Raw genomic sequence first — 18800 nt, 5'->3', positions numbered from 1 at the left:
TCCTGCAGCACTGGCTGTGCAGCTGCACAGGGTAAGGTGGTGGACTTTGTCTTTGGGGATGCAAAGAGCAGTTGGAATCAAGGAACTTAAGCAGCTTTTCTGACATAAGTGCTTCCATGAAGACACCAAGGCAATGTTCACACCTATGTGGCCTTTGGGCAACATGAGGTTCAACTCCATCTCACCCAACCTGGCTGATGTATCTAGGTATGAAAATACAGATTTTCTTCCACTAAAGGGTACAGACAGAATGGAAGTTCCTGAGGGCGGTTTCCTCATTAAGATCTATAAATCTCCTCTGGAGGTGACTATATCTATATCCAAGGGATGCATGAAATAGGATTAATCTCACAAGACAACTGCCCCTTGCTAGTTTTCTAGACTCCCCTAATGTATAGAAAATAAAAAATTACACTTTTGTGTTCAATTTGGCCATTCTGCTTTATTTGTTCACTGAAGATGAGAGGAACTGAACACTTAAAATTCCTTTTCTTTACGAAGTTTAAAAGAGACACTGAGGGTATTTTTATGTGAGATGTACTGTCAAGGTAGGGACAAGCAGGGTGATCCCAGGCTGTAACTCAGCTATTCATTATTTTACTGTACTGTGAAAAATGGAAATCCACTGTTTCTTGTAATCAGAGAGGGGTTAGTGAAATCCTATTAAAAATGGTTATAAAATTTCTATGGAAAAAAAAAAAGAAACAGGATGGTTTAGCTGGAAGGGACTGCTCTTGAATTGCTCTCCTATGCATCACATGTCTACTTCTGGACACATCTCTTTCCTCTTGTTTAGTTCCCAAGGGCTATGCAGCTGCTCTAAGAAAGAAGACACTCCCATTCATGCAAGGGATGATAATCCTTCATCACTTCCACCTTTCCACCCTGACAACTGCTGACCATGGCACAAGCAACACAGAAAGGAACTGCCTTTATTATATATATTTTTTTTTAACATCAGTAGAAAATAAAGCCTTCCACCTGCTATTGTGCAGCTGAGTTTCTAATCTCTGGTGCCAGCATGACTGCTGGGAGATGACCCTCAAGCAAGAGGAAGCAGGGTTAGGCACGCAGGGGCAGGACGGCTGTGCTGATGTGATGTGACACACATGTCTCTACAACACCCAGTAAAGATATCCCCAGTTGTTAATTGCTGGGCAAAATTCATTATTTCCCCCATGGGCAGCAACTCTGGACTGCATTCAGCATGCTGGCATAGAAACTAACATCAAAATTATTTCACTTGCTTTTCCTATGGAAATACACAGTATTCAACTTTTATTTTTAGAGTTTTAATTTTGTTTTTAATGATCAGCCGTAAAGAGGTGGCAATTAATCCCAAAGGAAAACTCCACATATCATTGTTGGCTCCAGATATTGGTGGGACTGATAAAAGAAATAGAGTATGAGAATATGAAGCCATTGATAAACTGATAATGAATGCTGCTTATTAGGTACTTTCCCATGTGTTTTCTTTGATTTAGAGTCCAGGCCTTAAATAGCAATTTGTTTACTTTATCAACAAAACAATTTGCAAGGCCTTTTGCAGACCAAGTAGGTGAATGCGTCCAGATCTCTCTGCAGTTCTTATTTTTCTGGTCAGAACTCATTTGTCTGCAGAAAACCAGAGAAAAGTCACATTCAATCTATGCACAAATCCAGACACTAAATGGACTCAGAAGGTACCGAACATCCACCAGGTTTTTATGATTACCAGGGGCTTCTGCTCTCCTGACAACTAAACCTGAAATATTGTGACAGCCAGCATGGGTGACTGGAAGAGATGGTAGGAGCTGAATGTCTGGGTACCAAAGGCAAAGGTAAAGAGCCAGTGCCATAGGTTGTCAGTGCTGAGATAATTTTGCAGCTGAAAGCAGTGACTTAGGCTTACTTTCAGACATCAGCTGGAAACTAACCTCAATTTTCTTATCTATAAAATAGGTCTAATTCTATTTGTCTTCCTCTAGGGGACCATGATGCCTTTGGGTTGCTAATGTTTTTGGATGCTCCAGGCTTCTTAGGAAATATGAGCTATTCAAGCAGTAGTGGAAGTGCAGTGAGCACAGGTGCACTCTGCACTATACAACATGTATTTCATCCATATAGGATGCTAATGCCAGTTTAGAGAGGAAAAGGAAGTCCTTAGCAGATATTTTTCTGAATTAGCAAAGATTATAAGGGTATAGCAGAGTTTGAAAGAATTCCAAATGAGGAATCAAACCAGAATTTATTTGGTTATAAAAATACCCATGAATCTTTAACAGGATTGAAAGTGTGAAGGCTACCCCTTGACTTAATTATACATTTGTGCATTATTTATGTAATATTCTGACCTACCCAAACCTTTTATTTGCACATGTAGTTCTTTACTTAAAAGAGTGATTTTTTTCAGCATGTGCTGTACAGCACTCCAAACATAGGTCCATTTTAAAAATTGGTGTATCCATACATGATAAACAAGGTATTGGGAGGGACTCAGAGGATAAGTTAATGCAGCTATTTGTACAGCACTCTCAGGCTGGTTTAATGGTTATGGATGAGGAGAGATATTTCCAATGCTAGGATATGCCATGGTGAAACCACGTCTAGTCCAGAAAAAGTTTTGGTGATGGAGAGAGTTTTGAAGATGGATAAAATTTTTTGTGAGGATAGAGTTAAATTTCTCCCTGGCAACTGGTATGGTGCTATGCTTGTCTTCCCAAGAAATCATTACATGTCATGGAATCCTCAGTTCTCAGGGATAGCCAAACATCTGATGGAAGTAGTACATGGATATCTTATTTCGTTTTGCTTTGCCTGTTAAATTATTTTTATCTGAACTCATGAGCTTCTACAGCTTTACTCTTTCAATTCTCTCTTCCATCCTGCATGGGGAAGTGAGCCAGCAGTTGTGTAAGGTTTAGCTGCCTACCAGAGCTAAACCACAACAGTGGGTTAACCTTGAAAATGCCATGACTCAAAGTAACAGTAATGTCCATCTTGAAAACCATAAGAATGCAGAACTTTATCTTATGGCCAGGCACACAGTCACTTTCAAAGTGAAGGGATTTTAGCCCCTTCCTCCAGTGAGTATAACCCATTACCCTTGCCATCTAGTGTTCTTTCCAGCATCTGCCTACAAGTCTATTCCTATTAGTGGTTACTATAATATGCCTTCCATTGAGTTCTTATTTTATATATATATAGGTATAGATCTGCTGAAAGGGAGTCCAAACTATTGCAATATGGACCAGAATAAACTCTGGGATGTTTCAATTTATTTCCTTAAAATGCTTCCTCTGTGACACTGTAAGGCTACAAATCTCCCTCAGACCATACTTGCCACTTGCAAAATAGTAATAACTTCTCTTAACAAACACACTTTCCTATCCATTTCCTTTTATACAGAACAAAAACATTTAGGGATAGGGAGTCTAGTATTTAGTGCCAAAGCTCTCACACTAACTCACATTACCAGATAGTTTCACAAAAAATTGCTAAGTGATTATGGTGTAAGCATATGACAGAAGCATCCCTAGATGCTAGGTATCCCTAGATGCTCCTGTTTCCAAGAAATTTGGCTATTGGAAACTTTCAGAAATATAAAAGTACATTTAAATCCACAAGAATAATACTCAGTTTGAGTTTTGACAGAAGGTTTTAGGTATAGTTTTAACAAAATTTTTTTTCCATGTCAGATAAAGTCCCTGAGAAATCCCTCCTATCTCCACACTGATATAACTTCAAAATGCCACACACGAAGCACTCCAACATCATTAACTGGTGTGCAGTGTTGATTTTTATGTTGCAAATTTGATTGAAAACAGAAGTTTATCAGTGAAATGCCGAAATAGCCTTGAATATGGGGAAGTGAATGAGTATAATTGCTGATGGGTTCTTTTTATTATCAAGGAGTCTTGATTATAGCTTCATAGACTTAAATTATGGCAAATCAAGGACAAGATCAATTTACTATCTAAGCAAATATTTATGTGAAGCTGAAGATTGGCATATATTGATCTGTTTATAAGGACCATAATTCTTGCTGCAAAATGCATTGGCATTGAGCAGTGCTTTTTTCTCTATGTGCTTCCTCAAGAGCAAGAGCTGAAAGTCATGAAGAAAAAAGAAAACATAATTTGGAAAGTCAGAGGGCTCATCCCAGTCAAATGCAGCTGCAAACTTATTACGGACAGTCCTTTAGATGGAGACTGATAAATGCCGAGTTGTGCATTGTAGATAAATTGATAAACAGTTCTTGTAGCAAGTTAGAAATCCTGCTTGAAGGAAAAGAAAGTGCTCAGAGCATCTAAGTTGTCAAGCTGGCAAGTATTGATGGGCAACATCAGCCAGGGCAGAGCATCAGCTGCGACATCCTGAGTCTCCCTGCATTTGTAAGAGGTCACTTCGATATAAGGTAGAAGAGTATTCCTAACTTGTGGGATGAAGAAGGATCCCTGTGAAATGATGACCAATCCCAACAAAGGCTGCTTTTGTTGGAGGAAAAGGCGAGTGTGGGGGCAGGGAAGAGAAGAGGCCGGATTATCTTTTGTTGTGTTTGACAGTTGAAAAGGCCCTGGTGAATAATTACCCCTAAAACTAACAAACAAGGATAAAGAAAAAAAATGCATAAAAAGAGAAGAAAAAAACCCTTGACCTCTCCCCAGACACAATAGATCCCTTTGAAATAAAAACAAAATAAAAATAACTCATAGGGGAAAAAAAATACTTAATTTGACTTTTCTTTCTACTTTTGGCAAGTGTACACACATGCTCACACACACACACACACACATATATATATATATTCACACAATTGGCAGTCTCCCCCTGTCACTGTTATCTTAAGCTCTTCTGTACTTGATCCATTCAACAGCAAAGCTTATGCAAAATGCAATTAAAAAAATCAAGGGAAACTCCAGCAGCAAAAAGAGCACCCTTGGTTGAAGGCCCTATTGGTTTAGCCACAAAAGAACAATTCCTGGTGAGAGCAGTTGTCACCTGTTTTGCATACTCCTTATTTTGCTCTTAATTGGCATTATATGGAAACTTATCTACAAGGCCATGGAAACCAAGAAGCATCCGTTACCCCCTCCTTCTTTGAACAAGCAGAACCCAATTAAAGCACAATTATCTCTCTTCTGCTATTAGCATCCTCCAGCAACAGAGACACACAGATAGGAGAAGCATTGTTAGTCTGACAGCAGCCACCTTTTCTTATGAAAATTTTTGTAAAGGTCATAAAGAAAATAAAGGAGACAAAAATGGTCCAGGCTTTGGCGAGCTGAAGGGCAGTGTTTTTTTAAAATTATTTGATCTGGATTTCCAGATGATTTTCTAAATACATTTATTTTCACCAGGGAGTAACTGACCTAAGACTCAAAATGCACTCATAGTGTTTGGAGGCAAGCCTGGAAAAATAAAGGAGATGGCCAAAGAACAAGAGGAAAAATAGACACAGGTGTCTTCCCAGAAAGTCCAAGCTGTCTCAGAAAGCCATGAAATTGACAATTCCTCTGGCAGGACTATGGAAAAACATCTCAGGGGAAAACAAACAACCATTTATCAAACTGAAGCCCAGAGTCAACTCCTAAATCCGTATCCTGCTGCTTAACATTGCAAATCTACAGCCTACATCCTGCATCCCCAACATGGATGGTCAGCACTCCAAGATGATCATGACTTGGAAAGGGTTCCAGCGACATGATTCGTGGGTTTTTTGGACACAATCTTTGAGGTGTCCTTGGAGAATAAACACCCACCACTGTTCTCAGTTACATATGTGCCTGGCTGTGACAGACTTCAAAGATAGCTCTACATACCTTCCTTATCAGAAGCCATCCCCAAGTTGGCAAACGTTTGCACTACCACTCATCCTGTCTCATCAGCAGCTACTAAGAATATGTATGTGTCAGGAAACATCATGCATTTCATCACTTCAGCAAGTCATGCCATCACAAAGCAATTTGTGTCCCAGTTGATTCCCTCAGTTTCCCCCCTGGATGACAACTACAGACTTTAAAATACTGAGCAAGGAAACAAACAAGCTCACTTATTTTTCTTCTTTTTTTTTTAATTCTTTGGGATATTCCTCTGCTGTATTTCCAACATTTAACAGGTCCAGTTCACATATTTTGTTGAAGAAGAATGCAGTATGTCCAGGCAGAAAGCTGAATTCTCCTCTTAGAGGTGCCCCAGAGGTGCCTGTCTGCTGCCCCAAGGTCTTGCCAGCTAATCTCAATGTTAACATTTTTAGGAATTTCAGTTTTACGCTCATTGCATGTACTTGCAAATTGATTTAATTTCCCAAACAAGTTAACAGCATAATGCCCGGGAGGATGATTTTTAGGATGCCATCAGATCTTCGACCCCCTACAGCAGGTCTCCTTCTTTTTTCTCTGGAGACCTCAATACTGCAGCTACACAGTTCTCCTGTCCAAAGAGAAAACCATGTCTGTGCACATGTGCTGTTTGCTTTTGTCATGGCACACGTGGTTTTTGCTTTTACCATGGTTGGTCAGTGCAGTGAGATGGAGAGAGACAGTGTCCCTTCTCCAAAAGCCAGTGGAAAAGAGGTGGCCATTGTAGACTCTCTACATAAGCAGGGCAATTGAAAACAGGAAAAACAGTTCTGTCAGTGGATTTATTCCCAGATTAAATGGAACTTCTGCTAGTTGGGTAAGTGTGTTAACAGATCACCAAGGAATGGTAAGGAATTGGTTAAAAGATCAAAAGATCAAACAAAAGGCAACAATGTGAAAATTATGCCACTGCATTTAACTACGAAAATAAAAAACTTTCCCCTGTGTCCTACTACCATCTAATACCCAGAGGCTGCTCTGAGAGCAGTGGAGCAGGATGAGCAAATCCCTGTCTTGCAGCATAAAGATGAAACCTGCAGGGAGACAGCTGCAGTGGAAAGGATTGAAATTAATGTCAAGCAATAGATGAGATTTCTGTGGAGATTTTGATGAGATTTATTGCTGAAAATGTTTTCCCTGGCAAATGTCACATCATTAAAATTTTAAAAAACCACCCGCAATAAAATTAAGAAAATAAAGAGAAACTCAAACCCACTGTCCTGATAAATGGCAGCTTGAAACTCAGTCCTCGGGCTCTCAGGGTCAAAGATGGTCTTCTTTGTAAGGAAGTGTGCAGAAGTGCTAAAATGTCCTTTCAGATCCTTTCACCTCATCAGGTCCATCATCTGTGACTCCAGAGCACATGTTTCATGGACATTAAGGATATTTTGCCAACATCTGGCAGGGTGTGGCTGAGTCTAACTGGGAACAGCCCTTGGAGTAAATTCTGCAGCTGAGCACTTCCCAGCAGAGCCACATCATTTATACACAATCTAATATGGGTGAATTAAGATCCTGTAAATATAAACAGCGTATTTGGCATTTGTCTGTTGAAGAAGCTCCTTGGGGAGTCTCTTCTGTGCCATCCTTGATGGGACAGCAAGAAGAATTATTCCTTAATGCCTGGTAATTACACATGAAAGTGCCAGTTCCCTGGCACAGACATCAAAAAATGAGGATTGCAGGTGAATTGTGTTTGCCTCAAACAGGACAGCAAATCTGCATGAGGTTGGCCAAACTAATTTTTATTTTCTCAAAAGGACTGAATGGTCTGGAGGCCTGAGTGCATGCCTCAGGCATGCACCTGCCTGCCCCTCCCAATAAGTACCTTGCATTTAGTAATCCTTGAAGAAAACAAATTGTTTTCTTCATCATGTAGGGATGAACAATCCTCCTCGAGCCAGATGTCCAGCTCAGAAAAACTTCTCCAGCCTTTGGATTCTCTATACTTGGGTTGCTGTTCTCATAAGCAGTTGTATTTGTTGGTCCAGCTAGATTTGAAAGATCCTTGTGAACATGGTTGCATGGAACTTGTCTTTTCTGAGCTGGCCTGTAATTCAGAGGTGCTGATATTTCTATTAAAACCCAGTGTAGCTACCTTTACCAACAATGCCATGTACTGGCAATATACCAACAGTGTAAGAGTTACCTACACACATATTATTTATATATATTGCTAATATTACTAGCACTACATGTGTTCAGAATGGTAGTTTCAGCTCGGTCAGACTAGTCCATTCCTGCTAATAGGTTAAGTCTGTTAAAAAAAAGAACTTATTTCTCTGCCTAGACCAGGTAACAACTGTGTCTGCTTGGCAGAAAGAAGAAAATAAACTATTCAAAAATTAGGAATAGAGCAAAAAAAGAGGCTGCTCTACTTCTAAGGCATTAACCTTACCAAACTCATGACTGTCCATTATTATCACTGGTAACACTATGCTGTTATTAGAAAATGGAACTGGGGAAAAATCTCACCTGTGGAAGTATATTTTAAATTGTCTTCTGTACTTAAGCCTGTCCTTCAATTTAGGGCTTAATAGGATTCCTCACAGGAGCTAAACACATGTTGAATAGTTTTATGGCAACAGTACTCAAGGGTGCTTTCTTGTACCAGGTGAAGACAGATCCTGTAACTCACTTTCAATTATTTTTCCATACTTCTGTTGTTTAGATTACCCTGTTGCATAAGAAATGAATGCCCCTACTCACTTTGTTGTTTTGCCTGACAACCTTCAGGGGCTTCTTAACCCTGGCGAGAATGCACACAAAATACAAACTTACCCAGCAGCAGAGTTGAGGATAGTCAGACACAGTTGCAAAATTAGCATTAAAATTGGATGAAAAAGCTCTGCTTTTTCACACAGAAACATTTCATGCTCTCCTGTAAAATGGAAAGTATGCTTATGTGCCCCAAAGCAAATTTTGCTCCCTCACCCCACTGTCACCTCACCCTAAAAGTCAATGTCTAATGAGAATCTGTAAATTAAAACAAGCCTAGATTGGGACAGATGGAAAATTTGAAAGCTTTGCCATGAACAACTGAATTTACCTCAGCTATCATGAATAAGCAAAAGCATCTTTCAGTGCCTAAATGGGCTACAAGAGAGTTGGAGAGGGACTTTCGACAAGGATGTGGAAGGACAGAACAAGGGAAAATCATTCAGACTGATAGAGGGCAGGGCGAGATTATGTATCAGGAAGAAATTCTTCACTATCAGAGTAGTGAGACACTGGCAGAGGCTGTGAAAATGTTGGTCCTCCATCCCTGGAGGTGTTCAAGACCAGGCTGGATAGGGCTTTGAACCACTTGATCTAAGGGAATGTGTCCCAGCCCATGGCACAGGGCTGGAACTAGACATTCTTCACAGTGCCTTCCAACGCAAACCATTTTGTTAGTCTATGAATTTATGGTTTTATGAAAAGAAAACTGGTATGATAATTCTTGGATGCATAGTTGCCTTGAGTCCTCAATAAGTAAGCTCTCTGTACCATGGCTGTGGGTGACAAACAAGGGCTTGCACACAGTCCCCAGGGGTGGCACGTGGCACCACGGGCTGTGCTGCTCAATCAGGGCTGCAAAGTAAGGGGTGTCAAAGAGCTTTGGCCATGGCACAGTGGGGTTCTGACCAGCTCTAGGACAATGGCACCGTGCTTATAGGAGCTACACATCTGCTGCAAGGGGAAGATATGCAGGCATGGAGAGGGAACTGAGGATACACAGCTCCCACTGAAGCATGTGTGCTGTTTGCAGTCACTGGCTGTGACAGCAGCACACATGAGCTGTGTGGGCCTTGTGCATGGCACTGTTAGATAGGTCTATAAAGTACATTATGAGATCATCCAGAGATACACAAAGAAGCCCTGAGTGAAACTCTGTAAGATCATAAAAGCAGCAAAACTGTGCCAGAACATTGGGATGGCTCAGCTTGTTCATGAAGGTGGGGGGTATGGCTAAAAGCTGTTGCACTTGCAGGCTGTGGGTTAAGCCTATGTCATTACGCTCCCCACACAGCACGTGGTTTTCAGAAGGAAAATGCTATGATATTTTGGTGTATTTGTTAAACCTACAAGGAGATGAGCAATAAGGATCCCTATTTCTCTGAGATACACTCTATCTGCAGCTAAAGGCGGTTCCCCCACTAAGAAGTTATCTCTTTTTCCAGAGTAATGAAGGGATCTTTGTTATTTCTTTGCTGTTGTGTATCGGTTCTTTGGAGAGTGTGAGATCACATCTCCTGCGTGTCACAACAGGAGGAAAAAAACTGGGCTGAAAATAGATTTCTGCAGCAAAGCAAAAGAAAAGCAGAATTCGATGTGTACAAGAAATGCATCTGCAATTCACTTGCAAATCTAAACAGGGAGAAAACGATTGACAGACAATGCACAAACAGTTCTTGTAATAAACATTTGAGTTCATACTGGTTTCTACAGCCATCCCCCACCTGCTGCATACTCCACAGCCATTTGCTAATTACAGCCTTCCTGTTGTTTTCCAGTTCCCCCTCTGCTAAATAATGGGAGGAGAAAGGTTTATGGAAACTGATGCACTTGACAGCAAAAATAAATAATCAAATGAATACATAACTAACTAAATAAATAATTAATCTAGTCATCTCCAAGACACGGCTCTTCTATCATACCTCCGGTACCTTGAGCCAAACTTCAAGGGTTATTCAAGAAAAATGATGATCTGGCACCTCAGAGAATAAGACATAAGTATCAATGCTTAATTAACACTCCATGACATTAATCTGAATAAACAGAACCTTTTAGAAGGATGTCTCTCTATATTGTGGGTTGAAACAAGATGCCTTGTGGGAAGAATGAGAAGCTCTCTAGGATTATGTAACATCTCTATGGTTATAGCACCTGGAGGCTTTGAGTGTATCATGAGCACAACGTGTTAGATGCTGTATAAATTTACAGTTGCTGAAGATGCTTATCTTGGATTTGTAGCGTAAACAAGAAGATATGCCACACAGTTCTGGTGACAGGTTGATCAAGGCTAAGAAGACAGGGGACCTAAGGAAATTTGAAAACACATACACATTGTTTAGCTGTTTCTAATTTGTTGGGACACGGGGATTTTTACAAAAACTTATTCCCAAAACTTTATCAATACAAAGTGCTTGCAAAAGTCCCCAAAGACTTAAGAGTTGCCTTATGGTTTAACAGGAAAATAGAAAGGAAAAGAGTGCACAGGTTGCAGCAGAATAGCATGACAGTCAACAAAAAACAATGTGTTTTCAAGCTGGGTACCAAATGCCAACTACCTAATGCCATCTTTCCTCACCTGAGTAAGAGCAGTCTGATCAGCAATGAGCTACAGTTTCCACTGAGAGCTGCAAGAGGACAGCAGCTCCAAAAATCATCCTCTTTCCAGATTAATGTTGGTGGCTCCTGAGAAACACTCTATTTCCCTGAGGCATGTTGTTACTTTTAATGAGACAGTAAAATAACACACCCTGTTATTTGTACTGTTCATATCCATCTTGTGTGTGCATTGAAGAGGGACAAAAAGGTGTTTAGAGGACTGGAGAACTTCTCCTGTGGAGACAAGCTGATGGAGTTGGGATTGATCTGCCTGGAGAAGACAAGGCTACAGGGAGACCTTAGAGCCCCTTCCAGAACTTAAAGGGGGCTATAAAATAGCTGAAAGAAGGACTTTTGACAATTGCGTGGAGGAACAGGACAAGAGGGAATGGTTCAGTCTGGCAGAGGTCAGGTTTAAATTGGATATTAGTAAAAAATTATTTCCTGTGAGAGTGGTGGGGCACAGCCACAAGTTGCCCGGAGAACTGTGCACTCCTCCATCACTGGAAGCATTCAAGGCCAGGTTGGATGGGGTTTTGAGCAACTTAGTCTAGTGAAAAGCGTCCTTGCCCATGGAAGGGGGTTGGAATTAGATGATCTTTGAGGTCCTTTCCATCCCCAAATATTCTATAATTCCAAGACGTCGCAGATAGTATGGGACCAGCTAGTACGGCATACTTTTGAAGCAGCTCTGGAAAGACCCCTTGAGGGGAAAATGTGCCTCATAGATGGCATGACTGACTCCACTACCCAGTTGGACATAACTGGGGAAAAATTCTGTGATTCCACAGGAAATAACTGATTTGGATTCTATTACTGACTCTTTGACCTTATGTCACTACTCAGATCTCCTGTTAGCAAAAAGGTTATAAAATGCATCATGGCTGTAAAAAACTGCATTTTGAAATGAGTAGCATTTTGCAATGAAAAAGTCTTCAGATTACATTGATGAGTAAGAATTCAGCTTCAGTAAAAAGCTATTTAGACATGTCCTCTGAAATTTTTGTCTCTTAATAGAGAGCTTGTCATGTGCAGCGACTCCCAGAAATTTGAGAAGTTTTACTTTAGAGGTTTCCTCTTTTCCTTACTCCGCTCAGTTTTCTGTCACCTCATTATACTGTTACCACTTACTATGAAACCTTGACTTTGAAAACACTTTTTGTCTTTTTCTTTTTCCCTTTTTCTTTCTCTTTGTTTTTTATGTCTAGTCATTATCTTGCAGTGAGATCTTTCTCAGGGGTTAACTTTTTGAACTCTTGCTACAGACACAACATTTCAGCTCACACCAGCCCTAATACTTCCCTGGTCATGGCAGGGAGGGATTGGAATTAAATTATATTTATGGTCTCTTCCAACCCAAACCTTCCTATGATTCTAAGATTATGGAAAAAAAAAGCGCAATTTAATTCCTTATAGGAGTACATGGTTTCTCCCTAAGGAGTAAAGAGCAAAGTCCATGACGTGACTCGTAGGCAAAATTTTCATTCTTTGGGAATTGCCTCTTCTTTCTTATGCCAGTATCTGTGTAGTCCTGGTGATTAAAGCACTGGTGTTCACTAATCACTTCCATTCTGTCTTGCAAGTACACATAATTCTGCATCAATTTAATTTAAATATGACTTTATATTTATGGCTTTGACTTTTATAACTCCTCCTATTGTACTTGTAGTTTTAATATTAACAGACATTTCTTTCTCTCCGCTCATCACTCATATCAAGATTCCCAGGCTGAGGTGAACATTTGCTGCTTCTTTATATGGCAGAGCCACAGGTACCCCAGCCCTTCAGTTCTAGGTGAAAAGTTCTTAAATATCACCCCTCAGCAATATTCTCTAAGAAAGTGTGTTTTGATTTGAAAGGCAACTAGACAATCTCCGGTGGTCCCTGCCAACATCAAATATTCCATGATTCGTTGATTCCTGCTTCTGCTTCTTGACCATTTCCTTGTAATGTTCTGTCTACTGAATAGTCCCAGCTTTGCTTGACATGTCCCAGCAATGATCTCCAAGCAACCTTCCCTCTTGATCACTGTGGACAATGCCACTATCCTGTAACCTTGATATCATCTTCAACTCATATTCCTGTCCACTCCAGATGCCACTTCCCAGTTACACTGAAGCTACACATACATTCAAAGTATGTTTTTTGTATCATACTTCAGATAATGCCTTTCCTTGCTCTCTACCCATCTAGGTAAATCTCTTATCTCAGACCTTATCTTTGAACATGTCAATTACTGCAGAATTCCTTTCTGTCACTTACATCACAGCTGTTAATTTGCCCTGATGATATTCCCTGGATACAAAGACCATTTTTCCATATACAACATTGAGTTTCCTTCCCCATTTCTATCAAAACTAGGCTGTCTGCATCCAATCAACCCGTGCATTTTCCGTGGTCTATGCACTGGATTTTCAAATGAGTGCTTTTGTATTTTCTTTCATGCTGATCTCCATAAACACATATAAAATTACCTTGCTAATGACTTTCTTTCTCTGCAGCAGTATCTAAAATTCTCTGACAAGGACTAGGTTGCAGGTGTGCTATTAGCATTGCCTGTCATACTGACCAGCACTTTCTTATCACATCCACGGGTCTCCTCTGTCTGTCACTATCCATAGCTTCTTGACTTCTACTAAGACGTAAGTAATTTCATGCAGAGAATATCTACGTTTCTAGAGTGCCTGGCACAGCAGAAATGAATCCATGACTGAGACTGTGATGCAAATTATCCTTGTCAGCTAATAAAAATAGACATGGGTCAATAATAGACCTGTTCTAGAGAAATTAGTGAAATTCCTGATGACTCCAATTAGAGAAATCTCCTCAAGAAATGTTACAAATATCATAATTTTATTTTAAACAATAAAACATGATTAAAAAATCCCAGGTACTGGAATTAGTACTCACTTTTGGTAGTTGCCTTCTTAGAAATATCTAGGAACAATCCATCAAATGCTTCTTGTAGGATACTGTTTTAACCTAGATATGTTATTCTCAGTCTACCTGAAAAATATACAGACATAGAAAAAAATCAGTGTTTTGTTCAGTGATTTTTAACTTATTTGCTATAGAAAAATAAATTAACACAACTACTTACTGTTATATGGGTTATCTAAAACAGTCATCTATACATATGGGATCCTTCTGTAATATCACGTCAGCACTACTAGGGTATGCTTAGTTATTTCATAGAAAGAAATGCATTTGTTAAATACAAACTAAGGTTTTCTGTACAGTGCTCAGAATTGGCACCTGTCCTTGACCAACTGTGCAAACATCTACCCCTTTGCCAAAAGAGTAACTCATCAATTTCTCTACTGGAGGTTCAAGAGTTTCCAATTAACACAGCAGTTGTTCCTTTCCTCTTCTGTGTTTTCGCAGGCTTCAGAACGTAAAAATAAAAATATATATATTTTTAAATTTATATGATTATCCCAAGTATTTAATTTCTTAAGTCTTTTTCCTTTGTTAGAGAGAAATGGCTGAGATCTTCCACAGATGCTTCTTGCTGTTTCCACTCTCACATCAGTAAACTATAGCCTGTGAATTGTGTGGCATCGAAGAGTCCAAATTTAATGATGCATGTGTCACAAACCTATCACACTACAAGTAGGAGGTTCAACAAAAGTGTAGAGCAGCACTGGGGCTCCTCTTCTGCCTCTCATTAGCTAGTTAGTCTCAAGTCCCTTTTCTTATCTCCTTTCCTTGTCTCAGGGAGACCACATCCTATATAGACTGGGAAGGCAGAGAACACAGAAGGAAGGTGTGTGTAGTTTCATTGAAAGCCACATTTGCCAGACCCATCAGCTCTCCCAGGCTACCCACTTTATTAGATATGCATGTATTTTACATTCACTCTGGTGCACAAGGTCTTGAAGAATTGGAAAAAAAAAATAGAAGGCTGAGTGATATGGTGGCATACTGTTAGGGAAGTGGGATTCCATGTCTTTGGCAACTTCTTTCTGCATACATGGTCCAAAACTTCACTGACCTTTGAATCTTGCCAATTGCAAATTAATTTTGAATCCAAGCTGTCTACTGAAAAGGTGTAAAGGTCACCTTTAAATAGCTGCTCTGCTACATTGCCCTTAACTCCATGGTCCACACCCTTTGTCTTCTTCCAATTAATTCTGCTTCTTCAAGAACGCTCCTTGCCACTGATTGTGTTCTCGTACAGATTATTTCTCCTCCACATGCATTTTTCAAATCCGCATCTCATTTTGTCATTTCCTGCCTAAGGTTTCTAGGCTCTCTATTTTTGCTGATTTATGCAATGCCTCCCAATTTGGATCATTTGTGATTTTAATTAACATGTACACTTTTCCTGTCTTCTGGCTAATGAATGAAGATATTTAAAGAAGACTGGACTCAGGACCGTTCCCTGATGTTCCCCCACTAGAAAACTCATGTGATTCAATGCATTTTCATTTATTATCTCACTTCACTAATGGCCCTGTGGATGGTTTTTAATCAACATCACAGAGTCCTTATCTAAGCCAATCTGAATTAATTTTCTCAGTAGCCTCTCTTGCTGATGCTCACTTCAAATAGAAGAAAACAAAAGCAGAAGATGCCATCACTCACCAGAATGCTTTTCTGTGAGACCTGGAAATGAGGAGGTAGTGAGAATAGATTGTTCACTTTCCTCTCTCAGGACTCTGGTAGAATTAGGGTCCCCTGTCACCACAATACCTATACTACTCATGATTTTCAATATAAGTATTTTAAAACTGTTTGACAAGGCAGGAAAGTGTTATTATTCCCACCTTGGAGAATAAGCTCCAGCACGGAAAATATAAGAATGTGGTCTGCTCTGCTCCTTTAGCAGTCATGGTTAGAAACTGAGGGTTTAAGGTTGCTCTTGCATTTATACCTGTCTTCTGAAAGTTACTGTGACATGGATACATGTATATCTCTGGGATGACCCCTCAAATGCACAATCAAAGTGATTTCATCTCTTAAACAAAAAAACAACCAACCAACCAAACCCAATCCAAGCAAAACAATACAAACCCCTAAATATAAGTACATCTGTATTTATATCATGACCTGGATGCCATTTTGAAAGAACAGGCCCAAATAATGTAAAGTGATTTAGAAAAGGTGAGACTCAGGTATTCAGAACATATAACTGCCTAATCCAGACCACAGGATACAGAATAAGTCTTATAGCAGTACCTGTTGGATCTGGTCCTTAAAGTTATTTGGACATCTCCTTCTCACTCAGCTGAGTTTTGAGATATTCCTGAAGTCCTGGACCAAAATGTTTTCCTTGATGCTATATAGGATGTTTATACTGGATTTGAATACAGATCCACAAAGTCTAAAATGTGGTCCCCACCTAAGAACTTCTTTCCTTTCCTATCAGGAGTATAATTATGTCATGTGATGGACATTTTGGCTCAAGTCATGGCTCTATATTCCCTAAAAAGTAGGGTTAGGGTCCTACTGACTACATGTGCAGCATCCTCCACAGTCACCTGCTGATAAACAGTTTTAATATGGTAGTTACATTCCTTTTGGATGAAAATTAAAAACGCCTTTCTGCTACAGCAAAAAGGCATGTATAGCATTGATTTATTTATGTGGGTAATTTATTTTCTGAAATATTAATTGATGTTTCTGAATGAGCTCTGAATTATTTTCAAAAGCTTGAAGTTTATGTGTTTTTTAATAAAAGCCAGCAGGACTTTTTTTAAATGTTGCTATTATCCCCTCTTCCCACTCACCCTCTTTATAAATCAAAACCCGTGGGGAGAAAACCAGACCAACAAAACCCTTCCACCCCCATAAAAAAAAAAAAAAGGAAAGGAAGAAAAGGAAGAAAAAGAATGAAAAAGGACAGGGACCAAATACTTCCAGAAGCATCAGCAATCATAAAGAAACCAATCACAAGCTAAGAAATTATCTAAGGGAGCACAGAGGGAGGTAACAATATGAATAAGACAATTTAGAAAATATTTGCAGGAGCAAAATTTATAAATACTCATTATATCTTTTAAACACATGTCCAAATTAATATGTGTTCTTGTTTCTTCCTTTCCCATTAATATATTTAGTGCAAGAAGATATGTAGGATAAAATATTGTCACCAATATTCTCTTTCTATTAGGAAATAATTACACAGTTTTTTTCACTCCAAACTTTTAAACATGGCCCAGTTGGAAATGAATTGCCTTTGACTTGCTAAAAATAAGCATGAGAAACTTAATCTAAGTCCATCACCAGTGCAATTTATACTATACACCACTTCTGTAAGGTGTAATTAACAGTGCATTGCTATAATTTATTATTGGTTTAAAAAGCCTGAAAATCAGATCCTTACAGCAAAATGGGAAAATGGGAAGCTATATGCCAGGCATATTATTCTGGCTTATATTAATTCAGTTATTTTACCTTTGGTGCACATCCATCTGTCCATACAATGTGAATGCTCCATTGAGAATGATGCTGGGTACTGAACCTTCGGCTCAGTATGAAATACGAACTCTGAAGCATAGCTCCAATAATACTTCCATTTTTATTATTATGATTAACATTCCTCTGAATAGGAAGCATCCACTAATATTAATTGCAGAAATAGTGAGATTCCAATTGTCATAAATCACTGTGCAGTGTAAAGCAAGCTCTCAGAAAACAGCACAGAAAAACTCTTCTATGGTTTTTTTTTCTGAGTTCACTTCAACCTCATTTTAACCAGGCTTATTCATTTGTGTCCATTGACAAGACAGTAGTTATGCTTTTCTCTTGATTAGCACATTCTTTTAGGTAAGGTCCCAAACAGCTTTCACATGAAAAGTTGAATCCAACAGAGCATGTTTTTTCTCATTAAAGACTTAGCATTCACCCACAGGTAATTTATCACACAGATACTCCCTGTCTCACAGGAAGGAGAGTGGCCTTGAAGCCAATATTCTTGGTCTGATCAGAAGTTTTTTCCACAACAGTTGAAATGAATGCCTTTTCAAAGATGGTGATTGCTGAATTCATTTAGTAAATGAAAATATGGGAAGGGAAAAGATACACAGTTTCTCTATTAAAGCACAAGCAGACATTTCGCCTTATTTGAAACAATATTATCACAAAATCTGTATGATCTTATTGAAATTTAATTAATATTTGTATATATTTGTATCAAGTCAACATTTCCCCTTCACCGCCATTTCATTCTTCCACAGTTAGCAAAACTGTCAATATTCATTGATTCATCAAAGCAAGCAACCCTGACATTTGGTGCATCAGCTTTCATTTGTAACAGGCATACGATGCAATGATTTATTTTGATGTATTACATTTTACTCTAAAGAGCATCCAAAAATAAAAATGCTTTCATTAGAAGTGTTGTGAAAACAAGGCATCTTCACACACAAGGAAAGAAAAATTTCTTGCCACCTGTGCTCTTTAGCCCAGACTTTTGATGGTTGGATTGCTTTGGAGTTTGCCTGCTTGAGGGTTTTTGAGACACTCTATTTCCAAATGTATCATATATTAAAGAAGCAACTGGAGGGTCTAAGCAGTGTTCAGAGCTGGAAAGAGCAGAGATTTTCCTAGCTGGTGTCCTGCTTTGATTAACTCACAGCAGGTGAGGTGCCCCTGAATTACTGTGGTATCAACTAAGTTCCTAATGACATGGCCCACCTTGCA

General features: G+C 39.2%; 1 protein-coding gene across 2 annotated transcripts in view; it reads right to left on the bottom strand.

The window, feature by feature from the left end:
* Positions 1-18800, bottom strand: part of TENM4 (teneurin transmembrane protein 4) — a 605662-nt gene that overhangs the window by 393701 nt on the left and 193161 nt on the right. For both annotated transcript variants that reach the window (XM_031066102.1, XM_031066104.1), the window contains exon 3: positions 14064-14159. The gene's annotated coding sequence lies outside the window, so the exon portion shown is untranslated. The remainder of the gene's footprint in view (positions 1-14063; positions 14160-18800) is intronic.

Source organism: Geospiza fortis, unplaced genomic scaffold (genome assembly GCF_000277835.1).
Source record: "Geospiza fortis unplaced genomic scaffold, GeoFor_1.0 scaffold16, whole genome shotgun sequence".
In the NCBI taxonomy this organism is placed as follows: Eukaryota; Metazoa; Chordata; class Aves; order Passeriformes; family Thraupidae; genus Geospiza; species Geospiza fortis.
The sequence above is the reverse complement of the archived record's forward strand: the minus strand, read 5'-3'. Positions and strand labels throughout refer to the sequence as shown.